Source organism: Panthera onca, chromosome D1 (assembly GCF_046562875.1).
Source record: "Panthera onca isolate mPanOnc1 chromosome D1, mPanOnc1 haplotype 2, whole genome shotgun sequence".
Taxonomy (NCBI): Eukaryota; Metazoa; Chordata; class Mammalia; order Carnivora; family Felidae; genus Panthera; species Panthera onca.
The window spans coordinates 47354020-47367135 of record NC_138348.1 but is presented as its reverse complement, the minus strand read 5'-3'; the positions used below and the strand labels follow the sequence as shown (position 1 = coordinate 47367135).

General features: G+C 36.8%; 1 protein-coding gene across 1 annotated transcript in view; it reads right to left on the bottom strand.

Moving 5' to 3' along the window:
* Positions 1-13116, bottom strand: part of GALNT18 (polypeptide N-acetylgalactosaminyltransferase 18) — a 351350-nt gene that overhangs the window by 81153 nt on the left and 257081 nt on the right. The gene's annotated exons all lie outside the window — the stretch shown is intronic.

The window sequence follows — 13116 nt, the reverse complement described above, 5'->3', positions numbered from 1 at the left end:
GGCAACTGAATGTTTGATAAAGGTACTACTGCAAACCAGTGAGGAAAAGATGGCATTTTAAATAGAAGGTATTAGAATAACTGGTTGACCATGTTGAGAACTAAGACACTTGGGTCCATTCCTCACACCATACATCAATATCAGTTCTAAATGAATCAGATTAAACCATTTGCAATGACATGGATGGAGCTAGAGTGTATCATGCTAAGAGAAGTAAGTCAATCAGGGAAAGACAAATATGATTTCACTCATTTGTGGAATTTCAGAAACAAAACAGATGAACATATGACAAGTGGGGGGAAGAGGAGAAAGGGAAACAAACCACAAGAGACTCTTAATGACAGAGAACAAACTGAGGGTTGATGGGAGGGAGGTGGGTAGGAGATGGGCTAGATGGGTGATGGGGATTAAGGAGGGCACTTGTTGTGATGAGCACTGGGTATTGTATGTAAGTGAAGAATCTACTGAATTCTACTCCTGAAACATATTGTACTGTTAACTTACTAGGGTTTAAATAATTAAAAAAAAAAATAAATGAAAAAACTGTGAAAAATACAGTTACACAAATATTGGAAGAAAACATAGATGAATTTCCTTATGATCTGATAGTGGGCAAGTTTTCCTATGACTAAACTCTGAAAGCAAGAAGGAAAAAGATATATTTGCTTACGTTAAAAAAAAAAAAAAAAAAAAAAAAAAAAAGGAAAGAAAAGAAAGGAAAAAAGGCTTTGCATGGCAGCAGCAACAACAAAACAAGTACACACACACAAAAAAACAAAAAACAAACAAAAACAAAACGCCAGAAGCAAAATCAAAAGACAAGTAATGAACAGGGAGAAATTATTGGCAATTTATATGATAGGCAGACTATTAACATCCCTAATGTGTAAAGAAGTTCTAAAAATAGAGAAAAGACTAACAATCCTATAGGAAAATAGGCCAAAGATATGAAAAGCTCACAGAAAAAAATGCAAACGGTTTTAATCATATGAAAAGCTGTTCAACTTAGCTCTTAATAAGAGAAATGCAAATTGAAACTACTCTGAAAGCCATTTCTCATCTGGAAGATTGGCAAAAACCCAAATAGTTCACAACATACTTTGTTGGTTGACTCCAAGGAACTCTTCATTGTTTCTGGTGGAAAAAGTACTACCCCTCTGGAGGGATATTTGATGATAGCCTAGCAAAATTACATACACATTTGCCCTTTGACCTCACAATTATGCTTTCAGGAATCTGTTCACACAATAACCCAGTAAAATATGAAAAAAATGCATGCACAAGACTATGAATTATAGCACTATGCCCTCAAAAGGAAAGTGGCAGAAATGACTATGGAGCATTGCATGCATTGGAGTACTATGTAGCTATAAAAAAGCAATAAGGAATAATCTATTCTATTATAAAATGATCTTCAGAAAAATATACATATATTTTTAAAAATACAGTACTGAAAAGTATAGACAGTGTACTACCATTTATCTACGAATGAGGAGATGTGAATATATACATGTATTTCCTTAGATGTTTTTGATGTGTAAAGTAAAATGAACAAACAAAATGTTTATGTTAGAGGTAGTAAGAACACAAGATGGAGAGGACAGTGATAAAAGGTAGACTTTTCTGAATATACTTGATTTTTGTGGATTTGACTTTGAGATTATGTAAATATTTACATAATTATAAAAAATTAAATATGAACAACAATTCCTAAAAATCAAAAGCCAAATGAAAGAAATGAACCTGTTTGTTAGGTTGGCAATAATAACACAGAGGGGAACTATTCTAGATGACTTCAAATCACGGTAATTTGACTATATATCTCTGGTGGAATATAAACAACAGAAATAAAGACAAAAAATTTAGACTGTTTCTAGCAATCATATTGAGGGTGATAGGGTTGTTATTAGTATTCTGAGACAGTTGTGTGCATACTGGGGAATAAAATAAATAATTGTGTTGGTGTCATTAAGAATAAGAATTTTTGACATGGGAGAAGGGAAATAAAGAGGAAAGATTGATAAGGTGAAGTAAAAACTCAGTAGTCCTACATTTGAATCAGAAAGATCATAATGAATGCCTAGAAAATTTTATCTCTACAAAAATAATAACTTCTAGCTCTGACTACTTAAAAGACCTAGAAACATGAACCAATCCAGTAGCAATGAGCACCTCTAGTGCCCAGATTGTGATTTCAAGTACCATTTCTCATTAAAAGAAAGCTGGGCTCCTTAGGGAAATGGCTGGTTATAGGTGTGGAATAGGAAATGTATAGATGAACCTGGAACATCTTGATGGCAGTGAAGCCATTAAAGAAACAAAGGGACTCAGGAACCAATGTCAGAGGCTCTCAATGGCTAAAGGTGAAAATATGCAAATCAGTAGGGATATTAAATGTAATAAATTGAAATACATCAAAACTTAAATCTGTAAGTTCATAATAATACTAAAAAGGAATAATTGGTTCCCTTTGGAAGATGGTACAGAATCAAATCATTATTTTGAAAGCTGTTATAAAATTATTTATTCTGATTTTTCCAAATGAACTTTATCATATTTCTAGGCAACCAAAAAGTGGATGATTATAAACATCTCTTTATATAAATCACAAGAATAAAAGGCACAGCATAAGGAATACAGTCAATGATATTGTAACAGTAGTGTGTCAGGACAGATGGTTGCTATGCTGTGGTGAACACAACATAATGTGTAAATTTGTTGAATCACTATGTGGTATACCTGAAACCAATGTAGCATTGTATGTCAACTATACTCAAATACAATTACATTATATATTTGTATATAACTATGAATAACTATATATATATATATATATATAAATAACTATATATAACTATAAATTTTATATATATATATATATATGCTGTATGCTCTCACTAAGGACTATATATAACTATAACTTTTATATATATATGTGTATATATATATATATATATATATATATACACATATATATATGTATATATATATATAGTTATTCCAGGTATTAAATGAGGAAGGAAAAAATAAAAATATCACAGTTTTGCAACCTCTAATGAATTATTGGATCTAGGCAACATTCAGCAAAGAGTGCTCACATCACAAATGGGGAGACCACTAGATGTTCTGTACCTCATGATGGAAGCACACACATACTGCCTATGACCTATTTTTGCTACAAAACTGAACCTACATCCCCGGATCTAACTACCAATTTAGAAGAAATATACGGGTGGAAGGACATGCTAAATGACACCAGGGGGATTCAATAGGGAAAATCTGGACTGTGGGAGTCTCTATAGGACAAATGACCCAATCTCTTTAAAAATAAACTACAAGGGGGGAAAAAGATGGAGAGAGAAATTCAGTAGATTAATAGACACTTAAAGGACATATTAAACAACTGAATTTTAATTCATGCAAATGATATTTTTTGTTTGAAAAACAAAAAATGATGAGACAATGAAGGAAATTTGAACACCAATAATACTTGATGGTACTAGGGAATTCTTTTCAACACCTTTAGGACTAAAAATAGTATTCTTTAAAAAGTCCTTATCTATTTTAGATGCATATTGAAATATTTTTGATGATACAATCTCTTGGATTTGGTTGAAAATAACAAGTTGGGGGAGGACTGCGTAAGAGTAGAGATTAAAACCAAATTATCTGTCCACTGACACCATTGAAATGGGGTGATGGCTGCATGGCAATTTATTATACCATTCTCTCTATTTTTGCATATGTTTGAAATTGTCCATGATAAAGAGGTGTTTTTGTTTTTGCTTTAGATCCCATTTCTGATAAACTACCTGTAACATGGAGCATAGTACCGTAGATATCAGACGACTTGCTGTTGAGGACTTTTGAACTCAGGTTCTAAATTCCCTTGCTATATAAGGGACCACATCATATGTAGTTCTTGAGCCTAAGGAAGCTGAAAGGAGGCATATATGATCTGCCCCTGTCCTTGGAAGCATAAGCATATAATCTAGGTTTAGCCAACTGTATGCTCTCACTAAGGACTTTGAATCTTGGTAAATGTCACCAAGACCCAAGCAATGGTGCCCAGTATCCAGTGGCAGGGCCACCTAGTCATGGCAGTAGAGTCAGTCCTAAATATACTATTCTTACCAGTTGGTTTTGGCTATGGTTCCTGCTGTCTAGTCTCTCTTGTTTTTTTTCTTGTTTTCTGAATCTGCATCTATAGAGTTCTTATTAATTCTTTGAGATATCCAATGACCCTCCAATAAATTCCATTTCTCTTTAAGTTAGCCTGATTCAGTTTTCTTTGCTTAAGACCTAGATTCTTGAGTGTTATCCAAATAAATAGCTCAGTAGGACTATATAACATAAATTAAAGCATGTTTTTAAAAAATAAAGCACTAAATAAATTGTATGGTAGCATATTAATGTAACATCTATATCTACATGTATAATGCAATTGTAAGTTTTGTATAGAGCCTTTTATAGTTTACAAAGTACTTAAATTGATTTTTTTTGCTATCTTTGTTAAATAATGATTATAATAAAGAGATAATAAAGTATAAGAATTTACTTTTTTGACCAACATAAATATTTTCAATCTTATAACACTTTCACTTATTTATTTTGAGAGAGAGAGAGAGCGCATGTGCATACAAGTTGGAGAAAGGCAGAAGAAGAGGGAGAGAGAAAATCTTAACAGGCTCCATGCTCAGCATGGAGGCTGACACGGGGCTTGATTGAATGACCATGAGATCATGACCTGAGCTGAAATCAAGAGAGAGACACTTAACCAACTGAGCCACCCAGGAGCCCCTAATCTTACAGCACTTGAAAAATATCATGTGGCTTGCCAATAACACTCGATTGCTGTGTTCAGTAAATAGGATAATTATAGGGAAAGAATTTTGAAAATACATAGCAAAGGCATTGCCATTGTTTCTTAGTTGATTATAGAAACCAGAGATGAACCTAGTCCAGGGACTAAGGAATTTTTGAAACCTGGTGACTATGCTGTGTCTATAACCTTCTTTGTTTGTGTTCATCCCACATGCCCTGTGGAATAGCCATTGGCATTTTCTTAGGGTATAGAGAGATACTAGATGCTTCTTGGCTAAGAAAGAAGGTTTAAAAGTGGGCATGAAAACTGATAGACAAGGGCAATAAAAAGATGTCACAGAAATAGAATAAAGGCACTGTCTGAAGTACTGAGAAATCTCCAATGCAAATTTCTGTTTTATTAAGCTATTAAATAAGGATACCCAGATAAGGAGGACCTTGATCGATTCCTTGGTGATCCCAAGGCCAACAAATGGAGTCAGTCCACTGGACCTCTTATTGTCCTAGATTTTGCTCAGTTACACAGGGAGAAGAGGCAGAATAATTCACACGGAGAGATGCTACACTCAGCTAGACCTTAAGATGAGGTTAAGCAAGAGTAGTTAAAAGAGGCAAGGCTGTCACGAGGGTTTGGGTAATCTGGCTCAGACAGAATAAAGGCAATGATCCCGGCTTTGGAGCAGGTGGTAAGAGGTCGGTTAGCCTAGAGGATGAAAAGCTGTTCAACAGGCATTACAATAGTAGACCATATTTTAAAGAGAATGACAATAATGAATATTCTAAGATGAGAGTCTAAAATACCAATAAGAAACCCAAAGTGAGGAAAGCTTAGACATCCAGATAAGGAGTTGGTGACTGGCAAGTATGTCTAAGTGGGTGTCCAACATAGTCCTATCTGGAAGACTCTCTTCTCTGTGCTACGTTCCAGAGAGCTCAATCCAGTATAGTCGTCTACACCTAGGGCAAGATGGAGAGGAGAGCTCTCTTTCCTCAGATTGCCTCTGCCCTGGACACTCAGAAGGGAATTGGCATAGTTGTGGTAGCATTCTTTCTCTGCCTTTCCTACTTCTATGGTTTCCATCCCAGAAAGGTGGAGATAGCTGTTACTTACATTGAAGAATTTAATTTCAGGGGCACCTGAGTGTCTCAGTCCATTAAACGTTGGACTCTGGATTTCAGTTCAGGTCATGATCTCACAGTTCATGTTATTATGTCCCATGTCAGGCTCTGCGCTGAAAGTGTGGAGCCTGCTTGAGATTCTCAATCTCTCTCTCTCTCATTCACACACTGTCTCTGTTTCTGTCTCTCAAAATAAATAAACATTTAAAAAAATTTAGTTTCAAAGAATAATAAACAAGCTAGGCTTCCAGATGTTTCCCTATGTCAATTTCACATAACTGAGGAACTGTCTCTTCCAATATTAGAAATTTAACTGGCTTTACATTTTCTAAAGAAATTTTTAAACATGTGTATGCTCTTTCTGTTGTATTGAACAGAGTGCCTGTTGTATTCTGAATACAATTTAGAATACAATTTAGGCTTTTCTTTATGACTCAGGCCTGTTATTAAGCACCAGTAATTGTGCTGTACGTTTTTGTGCTCTAAACCCAGGGATCTGCCTGGATGTTTGGCCCTAGAAGAGATCCAAGTCATTGTGCTTTTGGTCATTACAAAGACTCTTCTCTTTCCTCCACATCCTTGCCAACACTTGTTATCTCTTGTCGTTTTGATAATAGCCATTCTAACAGGTGTGAGGTGATATCTTATTGTGGTCTTGATTTACATTTCCCTGATGATTAGTGTTGTTGAGCATCTTTTCATGTACCCGTTGGCCATCTGTATATCTTCTTTAGAAAGATGTTTATTTAGATATTCTGCCTATTTTCAAACAGGATTGTTTGGGTTCTTGTGCTACCACATTGCATGGATTCTTTATATATCTTGGATATTAATCTCTTATCAGTTATATGATTGGCAAATATTTTCTCCCATTCAGTAGGTTGACTTCATTTTGTTGATGGGTTTCCTTTCCTGTGCTGACTCTTTTGAGTTTGGTGTAGTTGCACTTGTTTATTTCTGCTTTTTGCTGCTTTTACTTTTCGTGTCAGATTCAAAAATCATCACCAAGATTTATGTTAAGGAGCTTACTGTCTACATTTTCTATGGGTTTTATGGTTTCAGGTCTAACATTCAAGTCTTTAAACCATTTTGAATTATTTTTTGTGTATGGTGTAAGAAAGTGGTCCAATTTTTGCATGTGACTGCCCAGTTTTCCCAATACCATTTATTGAGGAGACTGTCCCATCCCTGTTGTGTATTCTTGGCTCCTTTGTGTAAGTTAATTGACCATATATGTGTGAGTTTATTTCTGGGCTCTCCATTTTGTTCCATTGACTTATGTGTCTGATTTTATGCCAATACCATACTGTTTTAATTTACAACTTAAGTGCTGTTTTAGCTGTATTTAATATAATGTAAAATGGAGCATATTTGGTATACTCATTTTAAAATATTCTCAAATTTCCAGTATAATTTCTTTTATGACCTATGCGTTTAGAAATGTTTCATCATTTCCAAAAATATGGCTTTTGTCTATACCTTTTAGTTGTGGGTTTCTAATTGAATTCCATTGTAGTCAGAGAACATGTTCTATATAATGTTAATCCTTGAAATTTGTTGAATCTTGTAATTGTTAGATGCAGTGTTCTCTATATGCCCATTAGATTCAAACTATTGTGTTGGTCTATCAGTTCCTTGGAGAAATGTATTAAAATATTCCACTACATTACTGGAGCTGTTGATGTCTCCTTGTAATTCTGTCAACTTTTACTTTATATAAATCAAGGTTGTGAAATTAGGTGCATAAAAGCTTATAATTGTTATATATTCTGATGAACTGCACATTGTAGAAACCTTTATTTGTACTAAAACATGTTGTAATAGTATTTTTTCTAATATTAATATAACTATATCAACTTTCTTTTCATTGGCATTTGCCTGTCATGAATTTTTCTATCCGTTTGGATTTAACCTTTCTATATTATTACATTTCAGACATGTTTCTTATAAATAGCCAACAGATAACTTAAAAAATCTAATTTTAAAATGTCATTTAACTTAGTCCATGTAAACTTACTGTATTTACTCATATATTTGGATTTATTTCTACCATCTATGTTTTCTCATCCTTTCTATTTCTCCCCTTCTTACCATTTTCATATTTCATTTGTCCCCTCTACTTCTTTGGAAGTTATACTTTCTTTATCTATGATTCTCATGGCTTCCCTAGAAATTTTAATGTGCTCACTTCATCAAAAGTGGAAGTCAACTAATATCCCTTCCACCCTCATTAACATATAGGCACTTGAGAACACTTTCATTACAATCACCCCCTCCCAATTTATTGGCAATTGTCATCACACATTGTAGTTTTAATAATCCCATAAAACATTACTATAGTGTTACTTACCAACAACGTGTCTTTATATTTCCTCATATGTTTTCTACTTTTTGAGCTAAATATTCTTCTTTCACCTCAAATTTCCTTCTGGGGTCATGTTCCTTATACTTGAAGTGTATCCTTTGTAATTTATTTTAGTGAGGATCTATTAGTGGCAAACTCTTACAGTTTTTGTGTTTCATAAAATGACTTTCCTTTATATATATAAAAGACACAATTATTTTCTTTCAGAATATTTAAGATATTATCTCATCGTCTTCTGGATTCCATTATTGCCACTGAAAAGTCAACTGTTACTCTAATCATCATTAATTTTTCAGTAGTCTATCTTTTTTCTCTGGCTGCTAACAGATCTCTTTGTTTCTGGCATTCACTATGACATGTCTAAGTGTGGATATATTTGTATTTATCTTACTTTGGACAGGCCGACTTCCTGAATCTGAGGGCTGGTGTCTTTTACCAGCTTGGGTACATTCTTAGTCATTATCTCTTAAAATAATTGCTTTTGCCTAATCCTCACTTTTTATTATCTCCTTCTGGAATTCTAAGATATTAGATCTTTCCCCTCAATTCTACCTGTCTTTCAATCTTTTTTTTTTTTTTTTTTTTTTTTTTTTCCGTATTTTCTTCTTTGTACTCCTGGGATGATTTTGAATAATCTTTTTAGGTATATTTCCCAGTTTACTATTTTTTTCTTTAATAATATCCATCTGCATGATTTAATCCACCCATTAAACTTTTAATTTCCATTTTTATATTTATGTTTAAAATTCTATTTTTATACCAATATGATGAGTCTTGTTCATAGTCTCTTTCTTCTTATTTATATCTCCAATTTCCGATTTATTTAAAACTAGTATACAACTTGTTTCATACCCTGAGTCTGATAAAGTCAATACTTGAAGATTTTATAGAACAAATTTGGCTGTCCAATGCTTTTGCTGGTGTTTGCTCTTGGCGCTTTCTTTTCCCCTTGTTCATTTGTGGTTTTTTAAAAAAGATGAACTCCTATTCCTTGAAACTCTGGCTGTGGGAAGTTTTATGGCCTGGGTTAAAAGGGTCTTTCCCCAGAGAGGGTTTGTATACATTTTTGCAGATGCTTAAGAACTTCCAACAACTTTAAGTTAAATTCTACTCTTGAGATTTTTCTGGATCATGAAGTATTTTGATTTTATGTTATAAATCCAAGGGAGAAACTCACAGAGGAGAATTCTTCCTCTCTTCCCAGCAGAAAATTGAGATAGGCAATTTTCACTCTATCACTGGGGGTGAGGATGGGAGTATTTCTAGCTCATCTTTATACTGAGCTAATAGGCCTTTGGAGTGACCAGTTTTATGGGAGGTGAGGTCGGGGCTGGGGGGTTATTTTATTAGACTCTTCAAGCTGGGAAACCCTTAGGCTTTGTATAATGTCCTCTGTACTCTGTGAAATTGAGAAATCATAAACCTAAAGTCACCAGGTTCTTCAAATATAGTAGATGCAGACTTTCTCTAGGTTCCTACCTATTTTCACTCACACTTTAATTTCCTTGTGTTATAACAAAGCACAAGTTGGATCTCCTAAAACCACAGATTTATTCTCTCATAGCTCTGGAGGCTAGAAGTCTGAAAACAGGCATTGACAGGGCCATACTCTCTCCAAAGCCTTAGGACAGGATCCTTCCTTGCCTCTTCCAGCTTCTGGTGGCCCCAGGCATTCCCTGACATTACTCCAATCCGTGCTTCTATCTTCACGTGGTCATCCTCCCTCTGTGCCTATCTGTGTCCAAATATCCCTTCCAAAACCACCAGTCGTATTGGATTAGGGCCACCACAACCCAGTATGACCTCATGTTCACCTGATTACATTGGCAAAGACCTATTTCCAAATGAGATCATATTCACAGGTACAGAGGGTTAGAACTTCAACATATTTTTGAGGGGAGTCCATTGAATTTATGAGTGTCGCTAACAATTTCTAATTCCTTACCACTTCTTGAATGCTTTCTACTTATACTTTAGCATCTTTATAGCCATCGCCTATACAATCTTTCTGCCTTTTATTCTGTGTCAGCTCTTATTGCTTGTTTTCATCTGCTTGCCCACAGTAACTCCCTTCTTTTTTTTCCCACTGAGTTGTGGAATTAGAAATCAGAAAAAAAGGGGGCATTATTGGAAACAAATACAAAAAAAGAAAAAGGCATTCAGTAGATATGACTGAATAGAGTAGAAGGAAATTACTGCATGGACACTGTAATACTTTTGGGGGTATGCTCAAAAGACTTTTATCCCTAGATCACTGTGGTATATCTTTTAAAAAAAATTTATTTTGAGAGAGAGCGATCATGCATGGACGAGTGGGGAAGGGGCAGAGAGTGAGAGGGAGAGAGAGAATCTTAAGCAGGCTCCACACTCAGCTCAGCAAAGAGCCTGACATGGGGCTTGATCTTACAAACCATAAGATCATGACCTTAGCTGAAATCAAGAATTGGACGCTTAACCAGTTGAGCTACCCAGGCCTCCCTCACTATGGAATATCTATCTAGGCTTTCTAATCATAAAGATCTGGGGTTAAATCTTTTCTCTACCTCTTCTAAGCTATATGACTTTGAGAACACATGTAAACTCTTTAATTTCACAATTTTCTCATCTGAATAAAAGGGGTATTATAATAACAACTACTTTTTAGGGATATAGATGGATGGCATGGTTAGGTGCCAGAGCAGGTAGCAAATAATTGTGCAAACAACTCTTTCTGTGTTCCAAATGGGCAAGGACTTTGAATATGTTGCCTTTGAATCAAAGAAATGAGAAAAGCAACATCTCTCCTTTTTACAAACACTCCTGTGGAGATCCCAGATGATGAAAGCGAGGCACTGGGATGCGAACTCCTAATACATGAAAGGAAAACACTAATAACCACACAAAACATTAAAATCTATTTTGGCAGTGGCGGGGGACGGGTAACTGGAATTCAAATGAACTAGCCTCTCCTTCTGTTCTCAGCTCTGTCGGCCAACAGGCCGTTCAGTCCGTGCTTTTATTTTTTTATTTTTTTATTTTATTTTTATTATTTTTTTTAATGTTTATTTTTGACACAGAGAGAGACAGAGCATGAACAGGGGAGGGTCAGAGAGAGGGAGACACAGAATCTGAAACAGGCTCCAGGCTCTGAGCTGTCAGCACAGAGCCCGACGCGGGGCTCGAACTCACGAACCGTGAGATCGTGACCCGAGGTGAAGTTGGACGCTTAACCGACTGAGCCACCCAGGCACCCCCAGTCCGTGCTTTTAAAAACACCTTTCCTTCAACTACAATGACATTTCGTCTCTGTCAAGTGGGAGGGAAGAGACGGAGAAGAAGAAAAGCCAGGCAACGTTTTACACCCTGAACACAAACCCCCATAATTTAAACACTTTTTGAAAGCCTCACCCAAGCCCACACTCCAGAACAGCTTTATAATCTGGGCGAGGAAAAGCCAGAAGCCTCCCACCACCCCACGACTGTCCCACATACATGTGAGCTCAGTCTCTGGGAAGACCTCACACATCTACTTCCTCTCTGAGTCCTCAAGCATCTCCACCCGGAGAGCACACATACTGGAGGGGGCCCCACCTGCTCTGCCAATTCCTGGCAGCAGCTCCTTGTGAAAAATAGTATGTTTGGGGACGACCATTTATTTAGGAGTGGTGCGGAACTGAGATGGTGAGGACACAAATGGTGAATAAACGACTGATGTAGGGAGAGCTGGAGGAGGGAGGGTGATAACGCAGGCGCTGTCCTCTATGAATATATTAGCTCCCTACGAAGCCCATGCATTTTGACTGCCTTCAAAGCAATCTCTCTGGATTTCAGTGAATTCAAGTGTCTAGAAGTGTTTTCTAAGCTCAGCTGCAGATAGGCTGCTCCTGTTGCCAGTCGTCAGAGCCTTAGGATTAAGGCTGGGCAGTAAGTCAAGCCCACACAGTGCTGGTCAGACCATTGCAGATGTTGTGAGATGCTCAGCAGAGATGCCCAGTCTCCCTTCAGGGCAGGGCAAGGTCTGTTCAGGGTCAGATGACTTGCCCAGTGGGGGTGGGAGGACTAAGGAAGTTAGAGGTAAGAGGAGGGTGTGTCCAAGCTGGAGTCCTGACTGAGAACTGGAAATACAGACACTGAAGCCACAAGGCCAAGAGTGGGTCATTAGTAGGAATGAGCTGGATGCTGGGGTGGTTTGCATGGAGAGCTGGCAGTGATGAGGAATATCTTGGATGATGGCCATGAACTCTAGCAGAAACAAGGTCCTCTCCAAGGGCTGTCCCACATGGATGTGTCAGGCTGCTTCAATTACAATGCCTATGGAGAGGACAATGGGGACCACTGTAGGGATAAGCCACAGCTTGAATATTGTTTTTCTTTTGTGAGGGTAGGACCACGGCCTAGACAGAAAGGTGGGCTTCCCTCTAGGATGAGGTCCTTCATTGTCTCCATTATTACATTCTTGCCAACCACCAGGGCACCGAATGTGTCCCTCAGACATGATGGGGGAGGTATCATTTTGGAGTTATCTTTTCATGGGCCCAGGAAAAAGAGCCGGAGCCTAGGAAATATTCCCATGGGATGAGAAATTAAAATGATGCCTATTGTGCATTCACACCATATGTCAATAGCTGCAAAAGACCCTCTATTTCGGGGAAGGATGGTGGCTACCTCTGAAGAGTGGTCTGAATAGGTCTGAGTGTCTGACCAGCACATGGTGACATCAGAAAACAGAATGGAGTGAGCCTGGCTGTGTTTTGCTCTTTAGAGCCCACGAGTTTTATTTCCCTGGAACTCTCTCTTGATAAAGTCTTTAGGAAAGTTCTCTGGACTGC